The 15,551-nt window shown below is 56.2% G+C and overlaps 1 protein-coding gene across 6 annotated transcripts in view; it reads right to left on the reverse strand.

Annotated features, from left to right (window-relative positions):
- ARHGAP39 (Rho GTPase activating protein 39) overlaps positions 1-15,551 on the reverse strand; it is a 60,601-nt gene that overhangs the window by 40,296 nt on the left and 4,754 nt on the right. For 4 of the 6 annotated variants that reach the window (XM_036233229.1, XM_036233228.1, XM_036233223.1 and 1 more), the window contains exon 1: positions 12,087-12,146. The exons of the other annotated variants lie outside the window; for them this stretch is intronic. The gene's annotated coding sequence lies outside the window, so the exon portion shown is untranslated. Of the gene's footprint in view, positions 1-12,086; positions 12,147-15,551 lie in introns of those variants that run through there. 6 annotated transcript variants of the gene reach the window in all.

Genomic DNA, 15,551 nt, shown 5'->3' on the forward strand with positions numbered 1-15,551 from the left:
TAAAATCGCATTTTTAGTTGAAACCACAAAGACAGGTTGGTGGGATGAAGGGTTACACAAGCCATTCTCAGGTCCAAAAAGGGGACAGAGCCTTCGTTAGGGGGATTCACAATGAGGATATGATGGAATGTTAACCAAATGCCAGAAGAAAATATAACGAAATAGAAATTTTTAATCCGACAGAAAGCAAGACAGAAAAACATCAGTAAAAACATGTAGCCAGAAAACACAGGTTTGAACCCTGCACACCTACGGGTGGCTCCGGCAGTCACAAGGTGACGAACCGCTGGGCCCGAAGGGCTGCACCCTTCTGGGGGAGTCCCTTCCGGTTACTTCTAGTTTCCAGAAAACTGCTGAAAAACTGGAAAATCATTTCACTGACTCTGTCAGAGGCTTTTCCTGCCAAGGCCCAGTAACAGAAGGGCCAGAGACTTCATGGAAGGGCTGAGCCGGCCGAACGGAGGGTAGAACTAGGAGCCGCCACGCTGGCCTGCAGCACCTACTGGAAATACGTACTTTGGGAGCGAACACCTCCACTTCTGTGAGAGCAAGAACTGGATAGCTTTGACCAGCTCTCTTGGAAAGAACAAACACTATTATGAGAGTTTTACACTACTTTTAAAAAAGGTTTAAGTCCACAGGTGTGTTCGGAAGAAAGCCGAGAACCTCAGAGGGCAAAAACTCGAAGTAAAACCGAGAACAGTCCTCTGAAGGTCCGTACAGCTTTAAGGGAGTGGTGGAGGGAGCAGAAACCTGGGACAGGCGGGTGATACCCACGGGAGGCTGAGGCCAGACGGTACCAGGGCGGCACCGGGGTCAACTGGGGCCATGCAAGGCTGGCGGAGGGCACGGGCAGGCCTCTGGGTGGGATGGGAGCTACCAGGTTCGCCGCGTCCTGAAGTCTTTGTATTATCTGGAGAAGAGAGAAAACTGTCCAGTTGAGATTTGATAAATGAATTCTGCGTGTTAAAATATCCAGGCAATAAATAAATAAATTCAAAAGGAGGTAAGAAACGGGGAACAAAGGCAACCAGTCCCGAAATGACAGGACAGAGGACAGAGAGGGCAGAAACGCAACTACAACCATCTTAACAGACGTCAGTGGGCCTGTGGTCCAGGTGAGTCCAACATGCTCAGGCAAGATGTTTAAAGATCCAGACGAGTGCTCCACACCAGACACACGTAAAGCGCTAAGGGTGACGTCCACGCTGGACGTCGAGGACGGATGAGGCGCGCTGACCGGGAGAGAGCCGGCACGGCCCCTCCAGTGCTGGGCGGGGTGCTGCGGAAGCGGGCCGCCCCGCAGCCAAGGGGGCCTGGTGCGGGACCTCACATCTACAAGGGCAGAAGAGATGCGCCAGGCCTCATCTCAGGGGCACGCAGGACGCGAATTCTCACCTACCACCACGGAACATTCCTGAAAACTGACCACACACCAGGGCGTAACGCAAGAGCTCAACAGACATCCAAGGAGGAGCTGCCCAGCCTCAGTGACCATCCACGGCGCACACGCCGGCAGGCAGGCGGAGAGAAGGGACGGAACACTGCCCGGGGGCTGGCAGGAGCCAGAGGCCTGGACCTTGACTCGGTCGCCTGCCAAGTGGGAGAGAGGAGCATGTAGGGCTTGTGCTCCCAAAGCCAGCAGCCTCAGGGATCAGAGGCGGACAGGAGAGCCCCGTGCCACAGACAGGCCAGGCGGCAGCTCCTGCTCCCATGGGAGGGACCCAGCACCGTGCAGAGCAAGCAGAAGGACAGCAGGTCCGAGACCCCCAGGGCTGGGGACAGCAGGGTGGCAGCTCGGGGAGGAGGACAAGGGCTGTGAGCTTTGAAGCTGTGAGCGCGCCGCAGGAGCGCGCGGGTGCGGGAAGGCTGCGGACGGGTGGGCGGGGCCGATTCCAGCTGGAAACCACGGCACTTTCACTGAGAGGCGTGGCCCAGCTCTGACAGCCCCGGGCCTGCGGGAGGTGCCGGCCGAGCCCCCGCCCCGGCGCAGAGAGGAGCCCAGAAGTTGCCCCACCACACTGTACACTCGCAGCCACCACCTTACCCGGCACCCTGTGCAGCCTGCCCACCCTCAATGCAACGGGCTTGCCAAGAGCCGTCCTCCAATGCCCCCGAACGAGCCCTGGTGTCCACGTTCACCCGGCCTGAGCATGGGCCACAGCAGGACACGTGCATCAAGCAATGTACTCTGCTCACGGCAGCAAACACTGGACAAGGCGGACGGAGTGCACCGGGAGCCCCCGGACGAGCCCCGCAAACGGGCGCCCGGGTGGGCGTGGCCACGGCTGGGGGCTCTGGTTTCCGCCCGTGGGGGTGCCGTCCCCTCCGCTGCGAGAGCCTTTCCTAACTCCCTGAAAAAGGGTAGGTGAGAAGTAACTTTTAAAAACACCTTTATTCCACTTGACAGTTGGCAGAATACTTGGCTGGGTTGGAGGTCGTCCGGTCAGAGTTTGGGAAGTGCTTTCAAGGTCCCTGCTCCCGTGTGCCGGCTGACAAGGCCGCCTGCTCCGCGGAAGGGCGCAGCCCTGCATCTCCTCGGTCCTCTGTCGACAGCTCCAAGGCTGACCTTCCGGCTCCGCCTCCACTGCGCTTTCCACCCTGCTCGTCCCTCTGTCTTCTGCACCCTCCGCCACACGGCCTCTGCTTCCGTAACCTGCCAGCCCCGCGGGCCTGTCACTCGCCGTGAGGGCCTCCACCGCGCTGCCCCTTTCTTCACAGCACTCTGTCCTGCCTCAGGGCTGTCAGTCTTCTCGCATCCAACCACCTCCCTGCGAAGCCCCTACTTCCTGCGAGCTGGTCCGTGTGCGTTAGAAGCTTGGCCCCAAATCTGTCGTGAAAAGGAGTGACATTCTGCATCCGTGCCTCGACGGCCCACTGAGAAGCGTGAGAGCGGCTCCCGGGACCCCCCACGTCCAGCCCACTGACCTGACAGCTCTGCTGTTGGGTTCACTCCCCTGAACCTGCTTCCACACTCCTGCCTCCCCCAACGGCGGTGAGGGCGGCCTCTCGAGGTGCAGGGGGCGGGCTCTGGTTGGCCACCTGCAGTGCCCCGCTTCGTGCCCAGCCCCAGGCACCCACCGCATGAGCTGATCCCCTTCCCCACTCTCTGCCCTGCCCTATCATCTAAACAGGATGCCCAAGTTTGCTCTCGTAACCTCATGCCTGTCCTTCGGGGACGCAGCACAGTTGTCAACTGCATGTCTGTCCCGTGCACCGGTCTCTGAGCTCCAGGAGGCAGGGGCCTCAAGCCTGCATGGCCACTCCACAGGATGGGTGACGGGAGAGGCACGGCCACCCGGCCCCACTCCCGCGGTGCTGCTGGCAATGCTCGTGGCCACCCACTGCCTCAGGCTCGGAAGGAAGTGCGTAGCGTCGCCCAGCGTCAGGGCCACCGAGCTGCTCTGAACAGCCACCGGGGCTCTCCGCACACCAAGTGCCAACGCTGGTCTGCAGGCCCCCGGGCGCCGGTACTCTGCAAGGACACGTCAGGGCGCAAGCGCGCAGTGCGCAGCCCGCGGGGAGGGCGGTCCGTGCCATGCGCCTCGCCCATCGCGGGGCCAGCGCGCTCGGCGCGCCGGGGCACTGACGGAGCCCTGCCTCTCGGCACTGCCCGGCCCACGGCGCGGAGTCGCTGCTTGCACGTGGTCGACCTCACCATCTACAGCAGAACGGGTGCAGGGTGGGCGGCAGCCCCGCACGCACCCTGCTGTGTGCGGGGAAGGCCGGCTGAGCCTCCCCCGCGGGCCTGCTCGCTGCCTCGCTGGCACCCTGGCGAGGCTGGTGGGCCCCGAGACGAGGGTGCTCCCCTTCAGGAGGCAGTCCACGCGCTCCGCAAACCTGCCCCCCACTCACCTGCTGCCCTCTTGTCCTGGCCACCCTGCCTCCCTGGACGCCCCAGCCACAAAGCGCTCCGGGAAGCTCCACACACAGCTGCCGTCTCTCCGGCCCCGGGCGGCCCCTTCTGCCCGACGTGTACTGCTCTGTGCTGTAACACCCAAGACTCGGTCATAGATACTCCCCCTTTCTAGATGGGACACCCCTTCCTCCAGAAAGCCTGCCTACACTGCGAGCCCCCCTGCCTCGGGGTCTCTCCAAGACTCCACACATGCTTCCACCCTCGCTGTCCACGTCGAGCCATCGGAATCCATTCCTGTGACAGCGGGACGAATGTGGACGGGCCTGGCGAACACAGCCCAGAGGTCAGGACCTGCCGAGTCGATGGGGAAGGGCTCCCTCCGCCCTGAGCAAAGCCCGCCCTGGGCCCCAGCAACCTTGGCAGGAAGGCCGCGCTGTTCCGAGGTGGCCATGTGTGGTTTCCACACACCCTGTGCATGAGGGTCTCTGGGACACACAACATCACACTTGTCAGCTTATAGCAGGCTTCTCAGAGTCCGAAGAAGTAGGAATCCTACTAGCATGGCTGAATTTGAATGTAAAATAAAAGGCCAACCCTGCAGTTAGGTAGAAAAATTATATATAGCGTCCAAAAGCTGCTTCCCTTGTACTAGTGACACATGGGCTCTGCACACAAGTTGTGCGGCACCTGCAGCGGGGGCTGAGAGTCTGTGTGCTTCATCGCCACCCTACTGCCAGGAAGGGTACGCTGGCCCCCACGGAAATGTCAGGAAACGGCGGAAGGGACCAAAACAGAACACCACAACTATTGTCTGAAACGGGAGGCCCCATCCCCAGGCCGTGGGCAGGTACTGGTCCTGGCCTGTGAGGAACTGGGCCACACAGCAGGAGGTGAGTGGCAGGCGAGCGAGGGAAGCTTCATCTGTGTTTGCAGCCGCTCCCCGGCACCAGCATCACCGCCTCAGCTCCACCTCAGATCATTAGGCATTAGATTCTCATAGGAGCTCAAGTCGCTGGTGCCAAAAAGGTTGGGGACCACTGTCTTAAGAGACAATATCACTGCAGAGCTCAACCATGAAGGAAGTATCTGCCACTCTGACAGGCACTAGGGCCTCTGGGACCTCCACGAAAAACCAAGAGAAGAAGCGGAGTCACCAAGGAGCACAGCCAGAAAGGAAAACAGGCTCTAATCGGGGGTCAGACAAGGGTCTCTCTTGCCTGAACCCCAAAGGGCTCTGAGCCCAGCTGACAGTTATGTTCACATGCCAATCCTGTTCGTGCCGTCTACACTCGGGGTTTGTCTTGTCTTGGACCAGTCTGCCAGAAGACAGAGAATGTGCTCTGCTGTAGGCTTCTCTGCATTAAAATACGTTTAAAAATTTTTTATATTCATGTAACACTAATTTACAGGGTTCCCTGAAACTCAGTCATTATTCAGCCTCGTAACACCCCTGGAAAATAAACAGGACAGATGTCATTTAACCCACAAGAGAGCAGAGGCTCAGATGTGAACTGATTTATCTGTGGTCAGCTGCACAAGTCAGGGACAGGGTCAAAGTTTAACTCAAGGCCTCTGCATCAGCCACACCTAGTAGCCCCTGACACTGACCGGGGATTTACTGCCTGCCCCTGCCCCCATGCTGCCCTTGGGCCTTCTCGCCAGACCCCAGCACTGTGTCAACCACACCAAGGCCCTGGTCCCCACCTTGGAATACTCTCTTCTGCAAAATCGGTCACTCTTGTTTTTAACAGCTTTGAGCTATAACTCACATGCCATCCAATTCACCCATTTAGAGCATACAATCCTAGTATATTTTTAGTATATTCGGTATATGCACAACCTTCATCACAGTCAGTTTTAGCATATTTTCATTACCCCAAAATAAACTCCGGGCCCCTTAGCTGTCGTCCCCCAGCCCCTGGCGACCACTCGTCTCCTGTCTGTCTTTACGGGGTTGCCTGTTCTGGAGAGTTCATGTAAACGAAACCATGCACGTCCACGTCCCTGTCTGGCTTCTTTCATGCGGCATGTTTCAAGGCTCATCCATGCTGCAGCATGAATTAGCACTTCCCTTCTTATTGCCAAACAATCCTGCACTGCATGGATGGACCACATTTTGTTTATCCATTCATTTGTTAATGGACATTTGGGTGGTTTCCACTTTCTGGCTGTCATGAATAATGCTGCTGAGAGTGCTTTCGTGCACGTGTGTATGTGGATGTGCTTTCCGAGTCACTCTTTCCCATAAGAACGTGTGGAAGGTGAGCCGGCTTCCAGTTGGGAAACTCACTGAATTCGAACACAACGTATTCACTGAGTCTACAGACAGAGATAACTGGGAGAAATAAGTGGGTAAAAAAAAGCACATGTTAAAGACCTCAAGAAACCAGAACAAAATGTGATCTAACAGAACAGTGTTTCCAGAAAGGCTCCGTTTCTAGGGATGGGTCCTATAGACACATTCACCCATCTGCAGGCTTATTGGTGACTGCACGGACTGTGACATTCCCAGTAGGGGCTGGTTAGATAAAGTCCCCCACCTCCATACAGCCAAATGCGATGCAGCCATGAAAAGAATGAGCTGGGGGATGAACTCGAGTGGAGTGGCTTCACATAGTTTAGAAAGGCAAGGTTCGGAAACTTTTTGAAAAGCAGAGGGTACAAAAACGACTTTATTTACACATTTGTTCACCGTTACAAAGTGTCTCTAGAAGATACAGTGGGTGCCTCCAGGGGACCAGATTGCTGGGGGCAGAGACAAGGAGGTGACCCTGTGTCCTCTCCACACTTCCAACCCCCACTATACTATCTCTTCAAAACTTTTTAGGAAGCAACACTAAAGAGTATCTATGAGAAGTAAAATATGATACTTAGGAGCCTAGAGATGGGACTCGGAGGCTCCAGGTGTTCGGAAGCTGTGAGCGCCGCGAAGATGAGGGAGGGGCCGCTGCTCTGGGGTCTCCTCCAGGCCACGTCCGCCCACACCCACCCTTCTTCAGCTGCAGTGTGCAAAAATGCAAGGAGACACTGAGAACGCAAATGTCTGTTGCCCTCGAGAACTCGCCAGGGCAGTGGGGGGACAACTCTGGTAACGCAGTGGCCGCAGGCCTGGCTCAGGGCCACCTGCTGTGCCAAGGGAGGGATCAGGACAGGCTGCGGCTGGGCCAGGCCTCCAGGACGGTCAAAGGAGCTTAAGGGGCCACCAGGTTCATTTTGTGGGGAAGGAGAAACATGGGGCAGGCCTTGGCCCGATGGCACCTGGCTGACGTCCCTGGACAGCAGAGTGCGACAGGGAAGGCAGAAAGGACACACACTGGGCCTGCTCCTGGATGTGGCACGCGGGCCACAGGGCCGTCCTGCGCGGGGGGCGCCCAGCAGCCCTACTGGCGCCCGCACTCAGTGCCGACAGCACCCTTCCAGCCGGGAGCACCGCAGGTGTCTCCAGACAGATCACTCCTGAGTAGGAAGCACTACTCTGCACACATCACCAGAGCGGCTTTACGCACGACAGAAGGGAGGCGGCCCCCCCAGGAAGCACAGCCATCGAGCAGAGGGGACCGGGCGCAGACCCGGCTCGGCCAGCGTCCCTGGTGCGGGAGGAATGATGAATCTGGTGACCTAAGGGGCACGATGAGCACGACCGGAAGCAAAGGGACGTGGTGGGAGGGGGCGGGTCCAGGGCCGTGAGCTTCCAGGGCGGCTGACAATGCAAAGCACCAGCGGCCGGAGTGGGGGATGCAGGGCCCGGGAAGCCAGAGGGCTTCCGTCGGCGGAGGCTGGCTCCCGCACCCGGGCTGAGCAGGGAGACCTGGGGGAGGCCGCGCAGAGCACGGCGCAGGCCCGCTTTCTCCACGGTGCTGTCTCCAGTGACTTGTTCGCCCTTCCCCATCAGAGGGCTGGGCATCCTACTCCCTGCCTGAGCTCTGGGGCGTGTGCTCCCTCTATGGAAACAGCACCCATCCCCGCCCAGAGACACCGAGTCTCTGCCACTCTTTGCTATAACGGCATGATCCAAACCAGAGTGGATCCCAGGTCCAGGAATGAAGACCCCCGGAGAAGAGCCACAGCGCGTGAAATGTGAGCAGGAAATGATCCTCTGCCGTAGGAAGCCACTGAAATGTGGGGGTTTGCTACCTCGACCCTCCTGAGGAAGCTGTCCCACAAACTCCGAGTGGGACTTCCTTCTCCAACCCGTCGTTAAGTGTTCCTAAAGCACTCTATCAGGGTCTCCCAGCCACAGACCTGACGTGGCCCCTATCAGCTGGAGAACTAAACCCTAACAGGGATTTGAAGCCATTCACGCTACAGCCCTCGCTTCCTCTTGTTCCTTCCGTGACCCTCTAAGTTCCACAAACCACACACAGCCCAGCTTTCCGCCTTCGTTCCCAACGCCTGAAACACCGTCTGTCCGTGGTGTGGCGACACCCTACCTCCTCTTCCCACTCTCCTGCTGAGCAGGTTTAGCTCAAAGACCACCACTTCCTTGACACCTTCCCTCACGTGACAGCCCTGTAACCATTTCCCCTCTGAACCTCTAGAGTTGTTTTTTGTAAATGGGCCACACAATAAATAGTTTAGGTTTTGTGGGCCACAGTCTCTGCTGCAACTTGTCAGTTCTGCCAAAGCAGCCACAATGTTTCAATAAAACTTTATTTACAAAGACAGGCAGGAGGCCTGCCAGTGGCTACAGCTTATAGACCCTAGTCTGGAGCTCTGTTTGGCCTTTCATCACGAAGGGCTCAGAGCCTTCATGGACTTCCTCCTTTTCAGTCTCCTTGAAAGAACAGCGAGCCGCACGTCTATGCTGCTACAAACCGTGCGCGACCAACTGAGCACAGATCCGATGTTCAGTGAAAACATACCGAATGACACTTGGGAAACATTTGTACAGAACACTGAAACACGTTTTACATGCTGGACGGTGTGATTTTCCCATAGAATTCCGAAGACTTCTGAGAAAGTAGAGGACAGCCACACCGAATGTTGAATGGAGAAAAACCTTGCCTGATGAAGCCTAACAATGGCCAACACAAACTGTGTCTAAGGCCAGGATCAGTCCTGGGGTTTAGTAATGAACTTACGGATTGGGGCGGAGGGCACTGCAGGGTGCAGCCACTCTCACTATCGGAATTCTCAGACATGTGATGCTCGCACTCACTTGTGTCGCCATCACATTCGGGGGGGTTGGGCAGGAGGGCAGGGACTGCTACGGAAGGCCAGCCTCAGGGAAATACAAAGCCCTGCGAAACGTGTTCCCAAAAAGCCAGACGTGAGCGCAGCGGCAGCGGAAGGGGGCCAGGCCGCAGGCCCAGGTGAGGAGGGCCACCTCGGCACGGTGGGACGGTGTGTCCAGGGATCAGGAGTTGGGGCAGACGCGATCTCAAGGAGCAGAGCAGAGGTGCCAGGTAAGGTCGGGGGCAAGTCTCAACGGTCGATGGAAGGCACAGCGAGGCAGGTACAGAAGGCAGCAAAAGGCGGCCAGTAACTGAGGGTGTGGGCTGTACCTGGGGGAGCAAGAAAGGCAGCAGGAGAAGGAACCTGGAGGACGGCAGACAATCCAGGTCGGTTCTGCCAGAGGCATCGCCCGGCATGTCACTCGAGGCTGTGTGTCGAGGCTGTGCTTCTGAGACAGGACACTCACAAAGCTAACTTTGACAGGAAATGTATAAGGCCCACAACAAATGGCCACGTGACCCTGGGTGGGTGAAAAGGCACAGCAAAATGGTTTTGCTAGGAAAAGTAGGTATTTCGATAAGAGAACATATTACACGGACATTTTTTCCAAAAGCACCGAAGAACCAGGTAGACGCCTAACACACTGTATTCACTGAGATTAAGTTGTTCGAGAGCAGTCCGCCCAGCATGCACACAGGAGAGGAGGCTGCCGTGGCTACGTCAAACTCTGCCTTGAGGTAAGACCTAAAATGTGCTCACAAAGGCCGTTTTGCTTACCATGTGTTACGAACGGCAAGTCTTCGCACTTTAAACCCCACGAATGCCAAAAGACTCTACTTAGAGTGAAGCAGCCGTGGTCCTTGCGTCACACAAATCAAGGAGCCAAGATGGACTTGTCTGAGGTCGGTCTGGGACACTCCCACCAGATCAGAGAGAGAGAATCCTCTAGGAAAACATGGGGCATCTTCTACTTCCTTCTAAAGCAAGTTAAGTCTGATTTCTTCCAACAGTTTAGTAAAACCGAATGTTACAGCACTGGTAGCTTCAAGTTCTTGCTTTCTGTTGCTTATGTCTTCACTGTTACTTCAAGTTTGTTAATAAATTATCTTTCCTATCACACGAATGACACTGGGAGTATGACAACTTTGGCTCCGGGAGCTGAGCTTGAATGGAGGCTTACACAAGAACTGCTCTAAATCTTGTCTGTGTTGACAACCCCACCTGCCCCCAAGGACAGTAAAAACTGCAGTACTCTGGAGCGGCTCACTAGAAGCTTTCTTCTTCTAAAAGTAATTTTTAAAACAGTTCTACATAATAATTTACCTAACTATGTGAGATTTGTTCCTCATTTACCTTTATAGAGACTTTGTTCTCCAATTGGGACCCCGCCTTGCCTTTGTAAGAAAAGGAAGCCACAGACTTCAAGTTAATGTTAAACAGACGGAGATGCTGGAGAACCTGACGAACCACGACCCGGCAAACACACCTGGAAACCAGATCCTGGCACTGATGACATCCTAACTTTTTTGAACACTTAACAACGCACCAGGCCCAAAGCATTTTACAGTCTCGATTCACTGAGTCTTCACAAGCAGCGTAGGCGGCCAGTATTACTGGCGTTCCCATTTTACAGATGAGGAACCAAAGGCACCAAGGACAAAGCCAGCAAAGAGAGTCACAACTCAAAGGCGGCCGTCTGGCTCCAGAACCCGCCACAACCTGCGGCTAAGGTAGCTGACTAGACAAAGTGCAGGCAGGGAGACCGGCCGCCGCCTCTGCTCATTCACTGAGCAGCGTCTGCGGATCACGGAGCCTGCCAGGACGCTTTCTGCAACGAGTCTCCTTGCTTTACAGTCACGCCTCCTATCAAATCTCCTTTCCCTTCCCCCAGCTATGAGAAACACACCTTGCTCACTGTGAATGGGGAGTCGCTGGCTGGGAACCACCTGCTGTTTACAGAGGCACCCAGGGCACACAGGCTTCAGTTCCCCTCACCGGCTTCAAAGACAAATCTGCTATTGTCTGCACCCGGTAGGAACAAGAAGCCCGGCAACTGTAGGTTTCTGCAGAGGTCACTGGAGGTTTGGTTAAACCACACGACACTGGAAGGTGGGGGAGGAGGGGGCGCCGCATTTTTGCTGCTGAAGGCTGCGCAGCGCCCACAGCAGCTGCTGGTGGGAGCAGCACGTAACACACCCACAGCTGCCGCGGCCTCGCTGCCGGCTGCACGTTTTAAAATGAAAGACGTCCTGACCCCCAAGATGCACAGCCTGCCTCGCTCGCTGCCCTCGGCACGGAACTGCCTCCACCCACGCCAGTCCCGAGACCCAGAAGCGATCGAAGGGATTCCCACTCCTCCGGAGGGCGACCGGGATGGGAGGCGGAGCGCCCCAGCCCCCTTGCTGCAAAGGCCAGGTGCGCGGAGCTGGCGGCCACGGCCCGCGCCCGGGGATGCGCGTCCGACTCGCCGCGCCCCGGACAAAGCCTGGCCCGACTCCGCGCCCCGCGCCCCGCACCCCGCCTCGACGGCGCCCCGGAAACCGCGCCGATGCCCGGAGCTCAGGCCATGCCGGCGGCTCACGCCCACCCTCGGGCCGCACACTCACACTCACACCGACCCTCGGGCCGGGCACACTCAGACGCACTCCGACCCTCGGGCCGTGCACACTCACACTCACGCCCACCCTTAGGCCGGGCCCACTCCGACCCTCGGGCCAGGCGCACTCGCACTCACGCCCACCCTCGGGCCAGGCACACTCACACTCGCACTCACGCCCACCCTTAGGCCGGGCCCACTCAGACGCACTCCGACCCTCGGGCCAGGCGCACTCGCACTCACGCCCACCTTCAGGTCGAGCGCACACACGCACGCTCGGGCCGGGCACACTCGCGCCCACTCACGCGGACCTTACACCCTGCTCCCGCGCGCCCGCGTCGCCGCCCGTCCCCCCGGTCGCCGCGGGCCCAGATCCTCGCGCGGCCGGGCGGGGGCCGCAGCGCCGGCCTCTCCGCCATCTTCCCGGCCCGCACCGCCCCCCGCCCGCGCTCTCACCAGCCGGCTGCGCGCGGCCCGCGCCGCCGCCGCCCTTCATCCCGGCCCGCACCGCGCGTCAGCTGCCCGCGGCTCTCCCGCCGCCGCCGGCCGGGGCCGCGTCCTCCTCCTCCGCCGCCGCCGCCGCCGCCGCCGCCGCCGCCGCCGCAGGCCCAGCGCGCCGCGGCCGCGCGTCCTCCCGTCACCAGCGCAACCCCCCGCCTCCGGCCCCGCCCCCGCGCCGCCCGCGCCGGCCGCCAGGGGGCGCCGCCCGCCCTGCGCATGCGCCGGCGCGCGGCCGGCCGGAGCCGCGGGGCCCCGTGGCGCGCGTGGCACGGCGGAGCCGGGGACGCCGACCCCGCGCTTCCTTCCTCTGCGTTGGGTGCAGTGCCGGTGAAGTTCATCTCCCGGTGCAGATTTGGGTAATTTTGCCGACTCAGACCATACTGCGCTTCCCGACACCGAGAGTCCGATTCCTCAGTTCGGGAAAGTTAGCCGTCACCTTTTCAAATACTGGCCTCGCTCATTCTCCGCTGCGGCAAGAGAAAAATTCTGAGCCGTCCCCAATTAGATGGCAGCAGGAGGGGACAGGAAGAGCGGCACTGTTAGCCTGGGGCCGGCGAAATCGCTCACTCCCGGGTTACCTTCCCGCGGCCCCATTCGCGCGGTCGCCCGGCCCGCGTGGTGACGCCCCAGGAGCCGCCCTTCTTGTTTACAAAGGCACTTTCCACACCTTGCCCACAAGCCCGTCCTCACGGACTCTGGCCTGTCTCACAGCTGGCCCCGCGCTACCTTCGCCCAGCCCTGTATCTGCAGCGGAGGGAGAGTCTGCCTAAACAACTTCATTTTTCTTCTGTCAACTCCAAGACGGTGGATATGCTCGGCTTCCCCACCTGGGGTTGGCCACGTCCACACTCAGAAGAGGTCCTGTGCTTGGGAGCTTTCCTCATGGAACAGGAGAGGCAGAACACAGGACAGACGTTAAACCAAATGAATGTGACCTCAAAGTCCCTAAGAAGACACAAGAGCAAAGATTAACTGAGGGAGGTTCCTTGAAGGGATCGTATTCGAGTTGCCTGCAGGAAAAGAAGAGTGGATAATGAAGATCTTTGCAGGTAGAGTCTCCGAATTGAAATTCAGGATGGCCTGGTGGTCAGGCTATGGGAGGTAGCTAGTCCAATGTTTCTCAAACTTCCCAGTGAGACTCTGTAAATAGAAACTCAGTGCTCAAATCACAAAGAGGGAAATGCAGATTAAAACCATGAATACCACTCTACCCCCACTAAAAAGGTTAGAATAAAAAAATAAAAATAAAAAGACAATACCAAGTTCTGCTGGGACTGTAAAACGGTACAACTACTTTCAAAAACAGTTTGGCAGTTTCTTAAAAAGTTTAACCTAAGCTCACCATGTAACCCAGCATCCCACTCCCATCTGTTTCACCCGAGAGAACTGAAAAGAACCAGCGTAAACACCTATGGTAGCTTTGTTCACACCTGCCCCAGAAGAAGCAATCCAAACACCCTCCAATGGGGGAGCCGGTAAACTGCCCCACCCACACAGCCGATGCTGCTCAGCAGTAAGAAGGAAAGAACTGCTGGTACACCCGACATCACAGAGGATCACCAACACGTGAAGGGAAGACAGCCAGATTCAAACGGCTACATACTGGATGATTCTGAAAACACGAAATGTCTGTGAACTGTCCAACGCAGAACAAGGTTTGTGCCACTGCTGAAGGCTCAGCTGTGTCCGTCACACACAATGTTTCTCTCCAGTGTGAATCTGTCCATGTGGCCTACAGCTAGAGCCACGAACAAAGGCTGGACCACATTTTTGCGTGCGTGAGGGCTCTCCCCAGGATGAGTTCCCCAATTCTGAGTGAGGGCTGACCTCTGGCGGATGGCTCTCCCACAGTCAGCACAGTCATAGGGTTTCTCTCCAGTGTAACTCACTGGAGCAGGGCGAGTTGTGACCTCTGGCTGAAGGCTATGCCACAGTCAAGGCTTTGATGGAGTCTCTCCCAGTGTGAGCTCTTCAATGCTGAACAAGAACTGCCTCTGGCTAAAGGCCCAGTGCACTCTACAAACGGGGCTTCTCCAGTGTAAACCCTGTGATGGAGGAAAAGGCTTGAGCTTGGCTGAAGACTTCCCATACACATTATACACATGGTGTTCCTCTCGTGTGTGGAGCCTCTGATGCTGAATGAGGCCTAAACTTCGGCTGAAGGCCTTGCCACACTGAACACGTTTGTGGAGTCTCTCACCAGTGTGGGTCCTCCGCTGCTGCATTAGCTGTGGGCTCTGGCTTAAGGCCTGTCTGCACTCACTGACCCTATAAGGTCTCTCCTGTGTGAACGACGATGTTGAATAAGAGCTCAGCATCCCACATTTCACGACATGCAAAAGGTTTTTCTCCAGGATGACTTCTCTGATGGAGAAGGAGGTGGGAACGGAGACAAGTTTTCCCACATTCTTTGCACTTAAACAGTTTATTTCCAGGCTTGAGTTTATTTAAGGCTTGAGCTGTGAGTAAAGGCTCATAGGTTCTTCCCCACCGTGACTGCTCCGGTGTCGACGTAGGTCTGAGCTGCATTTGAAGGTTTTTCTGCATTTATCACATCTAAAGGCCATCGCTCTTGTTCTATGTCTTTGAAGTCTAACATTTTTGTTCGAGGTCATGTTTCCATAGCCAAGCTATGGAAGATATGTGCCACAACCCTGGGTTCTTTCTCCTAGAGGTCTTTCCCTACACATGGCTGATTCTTTCCTAAAAACTCTCTTGTTAAGAGGGAGTTTCTTCAAACTCTGCCCAACAGAACTTCTCAGGTGTCCTTCTCGTTTACCCTCACAGTCCCAGGCTTCCTACAGCTCAGGAGCCTGTGGAATACGCCTTGAGAATCTTCTTGATATCGATTCTGTTTTGACTTCCTCAGAACATCTCCGGTTTACAAGGGATAGTTCCTTTTCGGTCCCAACCTCAGAACCCGTTACATAAAAACATAAAGGAGTTATTAGAGAAAATCACTCATCAGGAATAATATCCATAATGTATTAAAAATTCCTATAAATCGTTATTCAAAAGGTAGATATTCCAGAAGGAAAATAGGTGACAAGCAGAATTTTTATCCAACAGGATAAAAATATTTAAGTTCATTAGTAATCAAATAATTGAAAATTAAAGCATCATAATTATTTGCCTATCAAATTGATAAATTAATCCATTCAATAAATATTTAGAAGATAAGGCATGTGCTAGGTTAAGAACAAAACAGGAAAAGAAATACAGTCTCTGACTTCGTGAAGCTTAGATTAAGTAACTTTTTAACAAGGATGATAAACCATGTGACATGAAAACTATACAGAAATGTGGGAAATACTTAATGGCCTGCAAGCTAGTCCCCATGGTCAGAGAAAACCTCTGAGAGGAAGTGAGGTTTAAGCTATAACCTGAAGATGGCACAATGAGCAATGGCAGATCCAAGGG

This window comes from Rousettus aegyptiacus, unplaced genomic scaffold (genome assembly GCF_014176215.1).
Source record: "Rousettus aegyptiacus isolate mRouAeg1 unplaced genomic scaffold, mRouAeg1.p scaffold_m13_p_15, whole genome shotgun sequence".
Lineage (NCBI taxonomy): Eukaryota > Metazoa > Chordata > Mammalia > Chiroptera > Pteropodidae > Rousettus > Rousettus aegyptiacus.